The sequence below is a fragment of the Muntiacus reevesi genome, chromosome 17 (genome assembly GCF_963930625.1).
Source record: "Muntiacus reevesi chromosome 17, mMunRee1.1, whole genome shotgun sequence".
Classification (NCBI taxonomy): domain Eukaryota; kingdom Metazoa; phylum Chordata; class Mammalia; order Artiodactyla; family Cervidae; genus Muntiacus; species Muntiacus reevesi.
Window position 1 is genome coordinate 19,065,585 of NC_089265.1, and position 14,070 is coordinate 19,079,654.

The 14,070-nt window shown below is 41.1% G+C and overlaps 1 protein-coding gene across 4 annotated transcripts in view; it reads left to right on the plus strand.

Annotated features, from left to right (window-relative positions):
• ELAVL2 (ELAV like RNA binding protein 2) overlaps nucleotides 1–14,070 on the plus strand; it is a 79,558-nt gene that overhangs the window by 21,323 nt on the left and 44,165 nt on the right. The window lies entirely within an intron of this gene.

Consider the following 14,070-nt stretch of genomic DNA (forward strand, 5'->3'; position numbering starts at 1 on the left):
CAAAAGCATCAATTCTTTGGTTCTCAGCTTTAGTCCAACTCTCACATGCATACGTGACTACTGGAAAAACCATAGCTTTGACTAGATGTACCTTTGTTGGCAAAGTAACGTCTCTGCTTTTTAATATGCTGTCTAGATTGCTCATAACTTTCTTTCCAAGGAGCAAGCATCTTTTAATTTCATGGCTGCAGTTACCATCTGCAGTGATTTTGGAGCCCCCCAAAATATAAGTCTGTCACTGTTTCTATTGTTTCCCCATCTATTTGCCATGAGGTAATGGGATCAGATGCCATGATCTTAGTTTTCTGAATGTTGAGCTTTAAGCCAACTTTTTAACTCTCCTCTTTCACTTTCATCAAGAGGCTCTTTGGTTCTTCTTCACTTTCTGCCATAAGGGTGGTGTCATCCATATATCTGAGGTTATTGATATTTCTCCTGGCAATCTTGATTCCAGTTTGTGCTTCATCCAGTCTAGCATTTCTCATGATGTACTCCGCATATAACTTAAATAAGCAGAGTGACAAAACAGAGCCTTGTCATACTCCTTTCCTGTTTTGGAACCAGTCTGTTGTTCCATGTCCAGTTCTAACTGTTGCTTCTTGACCTGCTTACAGGTTTCTCAGGAAGCAGGTCAGGTGGTCTGGTATTCCTGTCTCTTTTAAGAATTTTCCTCAGTTTGTTGTGATCCACACAGTCAAAGGCTTTGGCTTAGTCAATAAATACCTACAAAGACCTTTAGGGACACTTGGTGGCAAAAAGATGGGTTTGTATGAATGTGAGCTCTTTTGTTAACTGTCTTTGCCCAGTTCTTGAAATGTGTTTGTAGAGTTGCCGTGAATTTTGTAATATGGCCCCCAATAACCTAGCAGCTCTGTCTGTAGATGTTACTTCTGCGTCAGATGGTCCTTTGTACTAATCTCTTGCCATGAAAATGCAGCACCTTCCCCAGGAGTGAGCCTCATATGTGAGAATAAGCAAGTAGTCAAGTAATTTGAGTAATAGAGGATGAGGGAAGACATTTTAGAAATTCCTAAGATGAAGTAAAGTTGAGGTACTGTTCTTGAATAAAATTTCTTACCTGTACCCTGCTTATAGATAGATTCATGGGTACATGAGGCCACAAAATAATCATAAGTTAAATTGTTTTTGTGTTTAGGTTTTCCCTGTCTGACAGGGATAATGTACCCAAGAGTTAGCCGCAGTGGTGTATGAAGTTGTAGGCTGTATATTGACTATTTCATTTTTACTATACTTTTAATCAGTGGTAACAGACAAAACCCCCACCTCTCTAGGTCCGTGCGATGGTGCGTTTGCTGAGACTCTGATGTGGACAGGTCCATAACACCTTGGTGTGCTGGGTGAATCATTGTCAAGGCTATATCTTCTAAGCATTTTTGTCCTTGTGGTTATGTGAATTTTTAATTTAGAAGATTACAGGGCCTATTAATACATTTTTCAACTTGTAAGCTAGATGATTAGCTTAAAAAATCACGTGGATGTGATATGAAGGTGGCAGCTGCAGGAGCTAACCCATTTTGTATCTCCCTCTAGAAACCATCTGTTAATTGGTAGTGAGATTGCGCGGGGTCTCTGAGTGGTTTGCGGTAGCGTAGCTGTCCCTTACCACGAAACACAATGGATATTTATTTCTGCCAGGGCACCTCTTTGACTTAATTATAGCCGTGGCTCCCATTGGACCTGCAGCCTTTACAACTTTTACCATGTCCTGCTCAAGTTCCTCTATAGATTTTGTTCCACTGGGATTCTTTCCTCTTTACTGCTTCAGAGAGGGCCCTTTTAAAGTCCTTGAAGCTGTATCTGCAGTATTTAAATAGGTTTCCTTTATAGTCAGCATTTATACCCTAACCTGCCTAAACACAATTGGTCTGTTTGGGGATTTCTCCTAAGTATAAAAATCAGTGCTTTCGTGTGACTATTTTAAATTGAGGGGGAGGAAAAAAAAAACACAAACCACACTCCTCATATGGTCTTGGAAATGGAACTGACTTTCTTTATTAAATATAGACTAAACAAAATGTCCTGAACAAAAAGAAGGAAAATCATATGTTATTTATACCTAAATCTTTGTGCAGATTGGGGACAATGGATGTCCTTTGGAATTTTACTTCCTTTGTTGTTGCTAAAAATATCACTGATTTCATTCTGGTCTGTCTTTTTAAAATAAAATGAACTAAACTGGAGAACTGTCCCCAGAAGGAAGCCTTGTTACTTGTGTGAAAGTGAACGCGTTAGTTGCTCAGTCCTGTCCGACTCTCTACGACCCCATGAACTGTACCCCGCCAAACTCCTCTGTCTATGAGATTGTCCAGAGAAGAATACTGGAGTGGGTTGCCATTCCCTTCTCCAAGGGAGCTTCCTGACCCAAGGATGGAACTTTTTCAGGTCTCCCGCATTGCAGACAGATTCTTCACTGCCTGAGCCACCAGGGACGGTGGCTCCTTTAGAGGATACTTTATCTGTGATGCAGAAAAGAAGGTGAAACGTTACTGCTTTTACTTCATTTGAAACTTGTTGTTGTTGTTGTTGTTTGTTGGCCACGCCATGTGGCGCATGAAATCTTAGTTCACTGACGCAGGGGTTGAACCCATGCTCCCTGAATTGGGAACGTAGAATCTTACCACTGGGCCATCAGGGAAGTCCCGAACCTTTTCTTCACTTGGTGATATGATGCTCTCCAGTTCTCCTCTAAGTGACCCAGCCTTCCTCTCTCCCTCCCTTTCTTTTTTGACTTGGTATCACCATATTGTATGAAAAAGGACTTAGGTCCATGTGTGAATTCAGAAGTCCTGTATCACTTTGTCATTGCTCCCCAAAATGTTAAAGTTTGTTAACACGCTGTGCCCACTTAGGGGAGTTATTAACACTGTCACTCATAGTAATGGCCTAACTGGGTGTGGGAGAGGATTCAGATAGAAGTGTTTTTTATAGCTTCGTAAAAGAGATCTCGGAAAATCATAAGCCTTCCTTAGGGCAGTCATCTTGAGTTTTGTTCTTTTTTGACTGGGGGGTTATCCTGTTAGATACTTGTGCGTGTGCTCGTTCACTTCACTGACTCTTTGTGACCCCATGGACTACAGCCCGCCAGGCTCCTCTGTCCATGAGGTTATCCTGGCAAGAATACTGGAGCGGGTTGCCATTTCCTTCTCCAGGGGATCTTCCTGACCCAGGGGTCAAACCCACCTGTCTTGCATTGGAAGGCAGATTCTTTACCACTGAGCCAGCTGGGATACATAGTGAATGGGTATTTGAGAAGTTGTTGTATGGGTGTTCTGCATTAATGTCAGAGTATTAACCTAAGATTCTAAAGGTTCCTTGTGTCTTATTACGATGATGAAGGTAAGAAGTTATCACCAAGGGGCTTGAGGGTGGTTGCCTTTGATACCCATCGTGGCCCTTGATCTGAAAGGCCCTCTGGAGGGAAAATAGTACTTGTTCTGAAAGTTCAGTTTTGGGTAAAAGGCCACTTGGATTGAATTAATTGTCCTCCTTTTCAGACAAGAATGTACTTGACAGAGGCTCAGTCAATGGTAGCAGAAGCAAAAGTTTTTGTAGAATAGACAAATTAGGAATAGAAGACTTGGGCTGGAATTTGTCCAGATGAGAAGTGAGCCTTTTAGGATTGAGGCGATTTGTAGGGACTTGTGAAAGATATTATGGGTTTTTAGCCTCTCATTTTTGCCTCTTTAGAGATCTCTGGAACCTTTTAGAAAGGAATCTGGGGTCAGGTCCCCGTTCTGGGTTGTCACAGCTTCTTGCCCAGTGTTCTCCTTGCTCTTTGGTCTGCATCTCCTCTTGACTGTTCAGGCCACCAGGGTGAGCTGCCTCGGATCCCCTCGTGTGTTTCACGGTCACTCGCTGCTTGGCGCATCCTGCAATGTGACCTCTGCAGAGCTTCGCGTGGGGAGCCCTGCTCTCAGCGCCCGCTTCTCCCCTCTGCCCAGACCATGTGTGTTCAGTCTCACCAGCTCCTCCATCCTTCTCTACCCGTTAGCTCTTCTCCATATGCCTGTTTGCACGGTTGCTCTGTCAAGAAACTTCTGAATTTCATCTCTTCTATTTCAAATTACTAAATAAAGCCTTCTCTTCAGGTTCTTCCTGGTTAAGCATGAAATGCCAGTGATTAAATATAGGTGTTCTGTGTTTATTAAGTACCGTTTCTCTTGTTTCTTCCTTGCATCTCTCTTGTTTATCATCTTGCTTTAAATTTTTGAGCTAAGATCTTAGAGGGCAGACCATGTGGTATTGATCCCACCTGCTTTTCTACAGCTAGAAAACCATGTTAGGCGTGTGAAAGCATTTTAATGCAATCTGCTGACGAGGGAAGCGTCATGTGTGGGAGACGAATTTGGCAGTAGCAAACATGTTTGGCTTTAGCCATAAGAATTGCTTTCTGAGTTTCTGGAAAAGAAGTATGTAAATCAAGTCCTGTTTTAAATGAATATTTTTATAATGTGGAGATCTCTAGTCTGTTTTGTAGTGATGGATTTGTTTTGAAGGTTGAAGTGGTTTGTGCACCTGTGGGGTGATGAACCTTTTTTTTTTTTATTTTCCCCCTTGTGTATCTATTGTCTTGATGGATTGAGAAAGAATGGTAACATTCCAGTGAGTCAAAACATGACAAAGAACAAGAAAAACAATGCAGGTGTATTTGGAGACTATAAATATCCTGGTTGAAAAGTTGTGTACTTTGGATGCACAGGAGTCTGCCTCAAAATAATTCCCAAGCTTGGCCAAAGGCAGTGAAATGTATGCTGAAAAGACTGGGCTTGGATAAGTTAATTCTAGTTTCAAAAAGTAGCTTCCATTCACCCAGCTACCTCTGTGCCTTTGAGCAAGTTAGTTAATATACTAGGACCTCCATGTTTTTATCTGTAAAATGGGTACACATGTATCTATACAGAGCTTTGTTTTGAGAATTAAGTATGACGGCTATATGTTAATACAAGTCTCAAAAGTTGCTTGATAGCAGTCGATAATTAGGTAGTGGTACTACCTAAAAGTGGTACATTTGCTTCCAGACACCTAGATAAAAGCACTTATGGTAAGTGGGAACAGACTTTGACCCCAGGCTTACCAGACTTTCCCAATTGGAAGGTCTTGGCTGGTGAGCCTTGGACTTTTGGGTGAGTGTGAGATTTTTTTATTTTCAATCATGTGGACCTGGTAGGATTTGCATGTTTCCCATTCTTTTGGACAAAACACCACAGAGCTCTCTATAGTGGTCTGTGAGACTCTCATACAGTTTCAGACAGGGTACTGGGCTAGTTACAGTGTTTAGGGCCTTAAAATAGTTCTGTTGTAATACCTGAATAAAACAAATGTCGTCCAAAGAGAGAAACACATTAAGAAACTGAGCTGCTTTTCGACGGACAGCGTACTGCCCTCCGTGTGTGCAGAGACGGACGCCAGCTGGTAGTGCAGGCAACAGCAGATGCCCTCTTCACTGCTGCACTTGTTAACTGGTTCTCGTTTCCCTCTTTACCATTATCTCATTTTGAGGAATATAACTCCCTGGCCCTCACCTCGAATCATAGTTATTTGAAGAACTCCTCTGCTCTTCACGTAACCACAAGATAAGGCGGATTACACAGCCCCTTTGTGTGTGTGTGTGTGGCAGGGGAGAGTTAATTATAATTAACAGAGAAATGAGACTATTGGAGCAGACTCAGATCTTAACTTATGAGTTGATTTTGTCTTAGCTCAGGGTATGTTAATATCCTAACTTTTTTTGAACTGTAGGGTCTGACTTTCTGGCCAACTAACAGTTTCTTGGCTTTTGTTCTCACCATGGAGATAGCTCCAGCATTTGAGGGTAGACCTGCTGATTTTTCTTTAAGAGCTACTATGTAAATCAGTGAGTAATGAGAACTGGGCTTTTTTTTTTTTTTTTTTAAAAAAAAACATGGTCTTGAGATGCTGTAATATCTTAACTTTTTCTCAAGCTGGAGAACCTGGTCCAAGTTAAAATATTCCCCTAAGATGTGTGGACTAGAGGAACTAGTTTATTTTCCCACTTTAAATAAAGATCATATTTCCTAATCTTCCTGGTCTTGGAAGCAAGACATCTTAGTATCCATGTGCACTACTTGAGAATTTAGAGGATTTAATATGCTGTACTCAGAAGCCTAAGACTGGATTATGTGGGAGTTCTTAATGTTGCCTGAAATGGTGATATATTAAGAACCCACAGTTTTGCTGACTTAAGCAAGGTCACACTGCGTTGCCAGCAGATTCATAATTACTGGGACTGGAACTATAGGAAAATGGAGCTTTACCAGTTGTATAACCAGAGGACAGACACGGCCATTAAAATTAACTCAGTGGGAAAACACTGGTGCTGAGGCTCCCTCTCAAATTAGGCTGCTTAAGTAGTATTTACCAAACGATGACCGTTTACAACTTTGACTTCAGCAGAAAAGGTATGATTTAAACTCTTCTGTATTATCGCAGTATATCTGTGAAGTCCTGAAAACCATTTTAAATTTGGGCACTTAAGTCTTGGGCCAGCTTTATTAGCATTTGAGTGGAAGACGAGTCTTCAAGTGAGCCATCTGTTTTCTGTTTTATGTGAGTGTCTAGGTTGAATTCTCCACCCTGGTGATAATCCCTGGTAATATCCTTTGGGAAACTGGTAAAGATGCTCCGAGCTTTCAAAGGAGTCTGGCTTGGTCTGTAGTCATATAGGATCACACCAGTTCTCTGCCTCATAGTTTGATCTTTCCCATTAGAGGGTGGTCAGGAGGGAGGACCTGTTCAATTTGACCTGAGTTAGTTGAATGTTTAAATGGAAGGACTTCCTGCGTCTGGCATGCTGCATCTGAGGAGGCTCGGGCTAAGTCAGGAATTAAAGTTTGGGGAGAAGTGTGATTAGAGAAGATTGCATTCCTCTGTTCTCTAGGCTTCTCTCAAAGCTTTCCCCTGGCGTGTCGTCCGCATGTGGTCCCATTCACAGGAGATCTGAGCCTTTGTAAAGTCTGGAGCACCGTGTTTTGATGCCGGAGTTGCGGGGCACAGCCTGTCTGAACAGACACAGGACCAGTGCCCAAGAGCAGGACGTCCCTCTGAAGCAGCGCAGCACATTTGTAGCTTTACTGTGTGCGGGGGAGGAGGGAAGGGCGATGTTAGCTGTTAGAATGAGGGGAAGGGGTTCGGTCTGTCTTTAAAAGTGAAAATTGTCCCCCTTGAAGTGAAAACTTGTTTTCCTAAATATCATTTTTTGTTGTTGTTTGTTTGTTAAGGGATTAAAGGATGCAGCTTTGTATAGGGACCATGTTTAGAGACAGTGAATCTTCTCAATTTGCCTTTTTTTTTTTTAAGTGTTACATTATTAGACCTCAGCTTGCAAATACTCTTGCTTGTCAGAGAGGACCATAGTGACCTGTTTCTGCTTCCTGGGGCATTTAGAAAAGAGTCATTCTGCTTTTTTCTTTTTTTATTTCATAAAACATTACTGCTGCTCTAAATAAAATAATAGATACACATCAATCAGCATAGTCACCTTTTATTGTTGATTCAACTACTAGGTTTTTACAGAATTCACTCTGCATTTTATTTGACTTGTACATGAATAGTCTCAGCAGACTTAATTATATTAGTGAAAAAGCACTTTCAACAAAATTATATGCTGACATCCCATAATTCATACTTACCGATTTGTGAAACAGATTTATGTAAATCTATCAAATTACTCTAGGTGACATTTTTTTTAAGTTGAGATTTCATTTAAATAGTATTTGTAGAAAATTTTCATATGAAAAGTTTTACATGAACTGTTTGAAAAGGAATGTATCTCACATCACTCCCTTAGAAAGACAGAATTCTGTCACATTTGAGCATCTTGTCTCCTTTTGTTCTGTAACCATCTGGTGTGATGTAGGGACATAGATGGGGAGCATGTTTATAAGGGCATCTCTCTTCTCAACCATAAGTTCCTGGAAGGCAGACGGCTGTTTCTTCATTTGTTCATCTTTTTTTTTTTCCTCCCGTTAGCTTGTTTGTTCATTCATTGTTTCAGTGAGCATGTTAATAATCTATGCTGGGGTCTTCTGTGTCAGGGTCTATGCTCAGCTTGCCCTTGCTCAACAGTCTAAGCGATGAGAATGTGCAAATTGACTCAGTATCCATATGTAGTAAGATAAAGGTGGATAATACAAGGGCTGCGGAAGGACTAGGAAAGGGCACTGAACAGTGAGCACTGGGAGTGAAACAAATTACAACAGGAAAAGGTCTTAGAGAAAGCCTTAGAGCTGTGCTCCCCAACCTTTTTGACACTAGGGACTGGTTTTATGGAAGACCGTTCTTCCATGGACCTGGATGAGGGCGCTAGTTTTGGGATAATTCAAGTACATTACATTTATTGTGCCTTTTGGAGAGTTGGACCATAAAGAAAACTGGGGGCCAAAGAATTGATGCTTCTGAACTGTGGCGTTGGGGAAGACTCTTGAGAGTCCCTTGGACTGCAAGGAAATCCAACCAGTCCATCCTAAAGGAAATCAATCCTGAATAGTCATTGGAAGGACTGGTGCTGAAGCTGAAGCTCCAGTACTTTGGCCACCTGATGTGAAGAGCTGACTCATTAGAAAAGACCATGATGCTGGGAAAGGTTGAAGGCAGGAGGAGAAGGGGATGACAGAGGATGATATGGTTAGATGGCATCACCAACTTGGTGGACATGAGTTTTGAGTAAGCTCCAGGAGTTGGTGATGTACAGGGAAGCCTGGCATGCTGCACTCCATGGGGTTGCAAAGAGTTGGACATGACTTAGTGACCAAACTGAAACTTAATTTCTATTATCATTACATGAACTCTACCTCAGATCGTCAGGCATTAGATCCCAGAGGATTCTGTGTATTCTGGGCACAGGGAACTGAATATGAATTTCAGGGTATACATACTTGTAGGAGTCCTAGGAGTAAGCAAGAAGCTGATGATGACCTTGGAAACCAGATTATGATTGGGATTTTCTTCTAGAAAGACTGGTTTTGGAGTTAACAGGAGTCTAGGGAAGGGATGATGGTTAGGACACTGTAGCAATAATCCAAGTTAGAATAATATGTGAACTGAACTGAACTGAAGACGCTCAGTCGTGTCCAACCAGGCTCCTCCGTCCATGGGATTCACCAGGCAAGAATACTGGAGTGGGTTGCCATTTTCTTCTCCAGGGGATCTTCCCAACCCAGGGACCGAACCCAGGTCTCCCGCATTGTAGGCAGACAGTTTAACCTCTGAGCCACCTGTACTAATGCCTGGGGGGCGGAGGGTTGCAGGGGTGGGGCAGAGTTATCTGGTAGAACAAACAGGATGTTCTACCCCAGTGTAGAATGTGCACTGAAATGACTGCTTACACAGCCTCCCTAATAAGACTGTGAGCTGCTTGCTTCAGGTCTTGGATCAAATGTTACGTCCAGGCCGGGGCCCGCTCTCACCGTTATATTTAGGTCAGCGGCCCTGACCCCGCACCCCCAGCTCTCCACTCTTGCTTCTTTTTTTCTCTTCGTCCCTTATTTTCTTGCAGTATAGACTGTAGAGCTTGTGCTTTTGTTGTCTCCTAACCAGAATATAAATTGTATGAAGAGGAACTTTGTGTCTCTGCTGTATTCTCCAGGATTAGCAAAAAGTAGCTTTTCTAAAATCACCGAACAAATGAATGGTGAATGTTGGTGAAAAATATGTAGGCTGACTTTTTAAATACAGAACTTTATTTTTCACAATTCCATGTTGAGAAGGATCTCACTTAATATTGGTTGGATAAAATTAAATTAATGTACCAGGTTTGTAATCAAGAATTATGGTGATCTGTTGCCTTTACCTTTAAACCTGAGGGGGTAATTTGATATTCGGAACATTGGTAGCTATTTGAAATAGAAAAGACTAAATAAAGTGACCTTTGAATTAAATGGGTTCAGAAGATTGTGTGTTTTTAATTAAAATGTGCAATTAAATTTTTAATTAAAGCGTGCTATTAATAGCAATGTAGGTGGCAAGGGAACGGCTGCTGCTTTGAGTTATGCACAGTTTGGGGTAAATTGGAGTTTACCGTGTTTCCCCCTAGCACTTCGTCACTGAACGGATTCTCTGCCTGTTTTCCTCTTCCTGCTCTGACCCCCGGGCAGCTGCCTGAGCCTCAGCCGAATTCAGAGACCCTGGGAGTGTCTCAGCTCTGCGCTTCAGGTCACTTGACCATGGTTCTAAGCAGCCTGTTTACAGCTGTTCTCCTTATGCCGAGGAGCAGTTCATAAGGGATTTTTCTGTCCTTTGTGACGAAGCCATCCTTCTCTGTGGCATGTGTTTAGGTTAAAAGGAAGGGTGCGAAACGAAAGCCATTCACGTTCACACGCTACACAGAATGCCATGTGCTGAAGTGCAGTGTTGACCTGGAGTTTTCAGTACCTGCTTGAAGCCATAGGCCTGTGACTGTTCAGAAGGCTTCCTCTGTAGTGACGTTCTAGAATCCCTGCCACGGCTGTTAGGACCAAGGCTAAGATAAATGGTTTCAAAATCTCTTAAGGATCATGGGGCCACAGGTAGCTTGTGAGGACTAGTGGAGTTGACCTTATTCTTGATGTTCAGCTACCAGAGGAACTTTTTGACTTCTAAAGACAGGATTTATTGGTCTTGAAGGCTTTTTTGGGGGGGGGGGGGGGTAAGCCTTGGCTTTGTTATTTTGTTTAGAATTTCTTTTGATCATGGTGGTTTCCATAATTGTTATACTTGGAATTTAAATGTAGAGCTTTATAAGTTTTTTAAAGAAGTGATTTTTGGTTTTGAGATTGTCAATATGCACATTCTAAATTCAGAATGACTTGAAAAATAGACTTGGAGGATCTGGATAAATGATGCTTGGTTTCCAAGTCTTCCTTGGTAGTTTATGACTGTTACTAGCTGATGCATACAAAAGTGGGAGAAAGTGGTTCTAAATATTTTGTTCTTGATGTTTGACTTCCTTCTGCTTTTATTTTTTAAAAATCTGCACTCATAATAACCTGAAACAGGCACTATATAAACAAGGTGACTTTACACTGTCATAGGAATAGCAGCATAAAAATTCATATATACTGAAATTGATACTTGCACAAGAAGTACTGGAATTTAAGACAGTAGGCAACTGTCTCGAAACAACTCTTTTTTGGTAGAGCTTTGTTAGAAAATGCGTGGTTACATTATATTTCAAGCATACTGAAGATGGTCCAGGTTCATATATAAACTAGTCGTGAATTGAGAGAAGAACATAGTGTTTGAGATTCTTGGATTCAGGTTCTGATGACTGCTTTCTGCTTGTTTTTTTTTTTTTTTTCCCTCCTTGATTTGAGGATACTGATCGACCTTACCCATCTTCAGATACCATTACTTCCTTCCAGAAGAAGAATGAATATCTCACAAGATCAATGTGAGGCTAAAATTAAACCCTAAAACACCGCACAGCTGAAAAATGAGAATGGGGAGAGTCTTGCCTATCTTTGTATCATTTGTGATGCCTTTATATATTTTAAGCATTCAGTACATGTTTGCTGACTTGATTAGCTCACTTGAAAATGAAAATCTGTGAAGTTACTAACTCCCTTACAGTTCCAGTGCCAACATGTTAGTGCATCTACTGCAGTGGATTTAGGAATGAAGCCGTTTAGCAGCAATTATCTCCCTTCATATTATTTTGCTTAGGGTAGTGATAACATTTTGCTTACCTTAAATCCTAATTGATGAGTGTTGCTCTTCCGAAAACTACTGCTAAACAAGGTAGAAACTTTGTGTCAGAGAGCTCGTTTAAGGATAAACATTGTTTGAGTGTACTCTGTTTCCAGTAGTTGAAATTTGGTTGACTCATCATTAGAGCTAGCCATGGCTGCTTGAGGGAGTCAGATCAAAGACTCATTCAATGGCTGGATCATCTGATGGTGACGTGGATGACATAAAAAAGTGTTAGTCACTCAATTGTGCCTAACTCTTTGCAATCCCATGGACTGTATGTAGCCTGCCAGGTTCCTCTGTCAATGGAATTTCCCTGGCAAGAATACTGGAGTTGGTTGCCATTCCCTTCTTCAAGGGATCTTCCCAACCCAGGTCTCCTGCATTGCAGGCACATTCTTTACTGTCTTAGCCACCAGGGAAGTCCATTGATGACATTGCCTTTGGTTAAATGAATAACAACCACTGGGCTTCTCATTCGTGCATTTAGCAGACTTTTTGAGTGCCCCCAGTGTGTTAGGAGTAAGAGCCTAGAGGAAGGGCAGGAGATGGCTAAGCAGACAGGATTTTGACTTTACCCAGCAACACAACTCCAGCAGGCCCCTACTGTGCCAGAGTGACTTCAGTAGGCAATAAACTGTTCCTCTGAAGTGATGGATAACTTGAAGAATTTAGAAGAAAGACATCTACTAATATTTTTTAAATGCATCTGTCAAAAGGCAGGCAGTCTTCATTGCAGAGTCACTTCATACCCAGACCATCAGCATCTAGCCCTTCTTAGGGCTCCCAGAATCCTTATTTGCAGTCTCAGATTCTCTCTCACTATTAAAACTGTGATTTTTCAGCCTTGACTACATGTGTTAGAGTCACTAGGATTTAAGAAACCTGGTTTGTAATAAACCAATTAAAAAAAAAATTGGGGGAAAGGGACGCAGACATTAATTTCTGTTTTTGTTTTTTAAGCTCTGTGGATGATTCCAGTGTACCAAGATTGAGAAAGGACTTTGATTAGAAGCTGGTAAAATATAAGTGTTAGTGTGGTGCCAGTAGATAGGAGAAATGGACTCAGTGCTTGTAGTTGATAATTTGGTTTATTTTGTTACAGAGTAGCAGCGTGGAAAACCACGCAGTGTTCACTTTGCCTTTCCTTCCCCTGTTATTTTGATAGCATCTCATCTGGTTTAATTTTAAGTGAATGTGTGTAAACTCCTTAACATGTAGTAGACGTGTTATTTTTCCTTTATTTTTTTCACTGGAGTGGTCTATCTCCATTGATAGTGAAAAGTTCTCATCACTGACTCAGCAGTCTCATTGGGTAGGAATTATCCTCGTTCTAGAAATAAGAAGGTTAATGACTCAGAGAGGTTAAGTTGTCTCTTCAAAGTCACACAGCTGGTAAACAGTGGAGCCGGAATTAGAACTTATCTGTGTGTATCTCCTAGCCCATATTCTTGCCATCATAAACTGATTCCTTGAGCAGATTTTTTAATGTTCAGCCAGTTTGAATAGTGCTCAGTGAGAACAGAACCGCAGCACATTTCATAAGAGGCCACTGTGCATGCAGTAGACACATGGTAAATGTCAAATTGGAAAAAAGCTGAATGCTTAAAACTACAGTGATTCACATGCAACTTTTAAAAATCAGACCTTTGAGTAAAACACAATTTCTGTGAGTAGTGTGAGGAAAAAAATTAATGAACTGAGTTTTAGATCTCCCCTCACCCCCTTTTATAAAAATAGGAAAAAATGCGGTTTGATTAAAGAGTATAAGTTAGCAGTGATTATCCCCTCAAAATGATAGTGGTCCTCAAAATATAATCACAAGTTTTCATGGTTTTTAGGCATTATATTTAGTTTTTCTCTCTCCCTCTCTCTCTTTATATACGTGTGAGGAACCACGTTAGGAAAACCAGAGTGAGCTTTCTTAAATACCTGTATTCATAAATACTTAGACCTAAGGTACCACTTAAAAGAAAAAATATTCTCTCCCTTTGCTATGAAATTGATCCAAAAATGGTAGTTTATAGAAAGCATTTGGACCGTTACTGGGAATCTTCCAGGAAACCCTCAATTGGTTTGGTTTGACTTTTAGTAGACTAAACCTTTAAACGTCCATTTTTGTCACCACCTTTTTAGTATTTTTCGTCTTGTCAAACTGAGAAACTTTCTTTTAGTTGAAAAATGGAGACCTTTAGGGTTGACTTTACTTGTCTGTGCCTTCCATTGATTGCAATCTCTTGTTATTTCCTGTTCCCTGAGAGTCGGGACACATCAGTGAGCCGAGGACGAGAGAGGTCTCAGATGATGGATAAAAGCAGCGACAGGCTCATTTAGAAGCAACTCTTATTCCCAAATTTTTCTGTTACT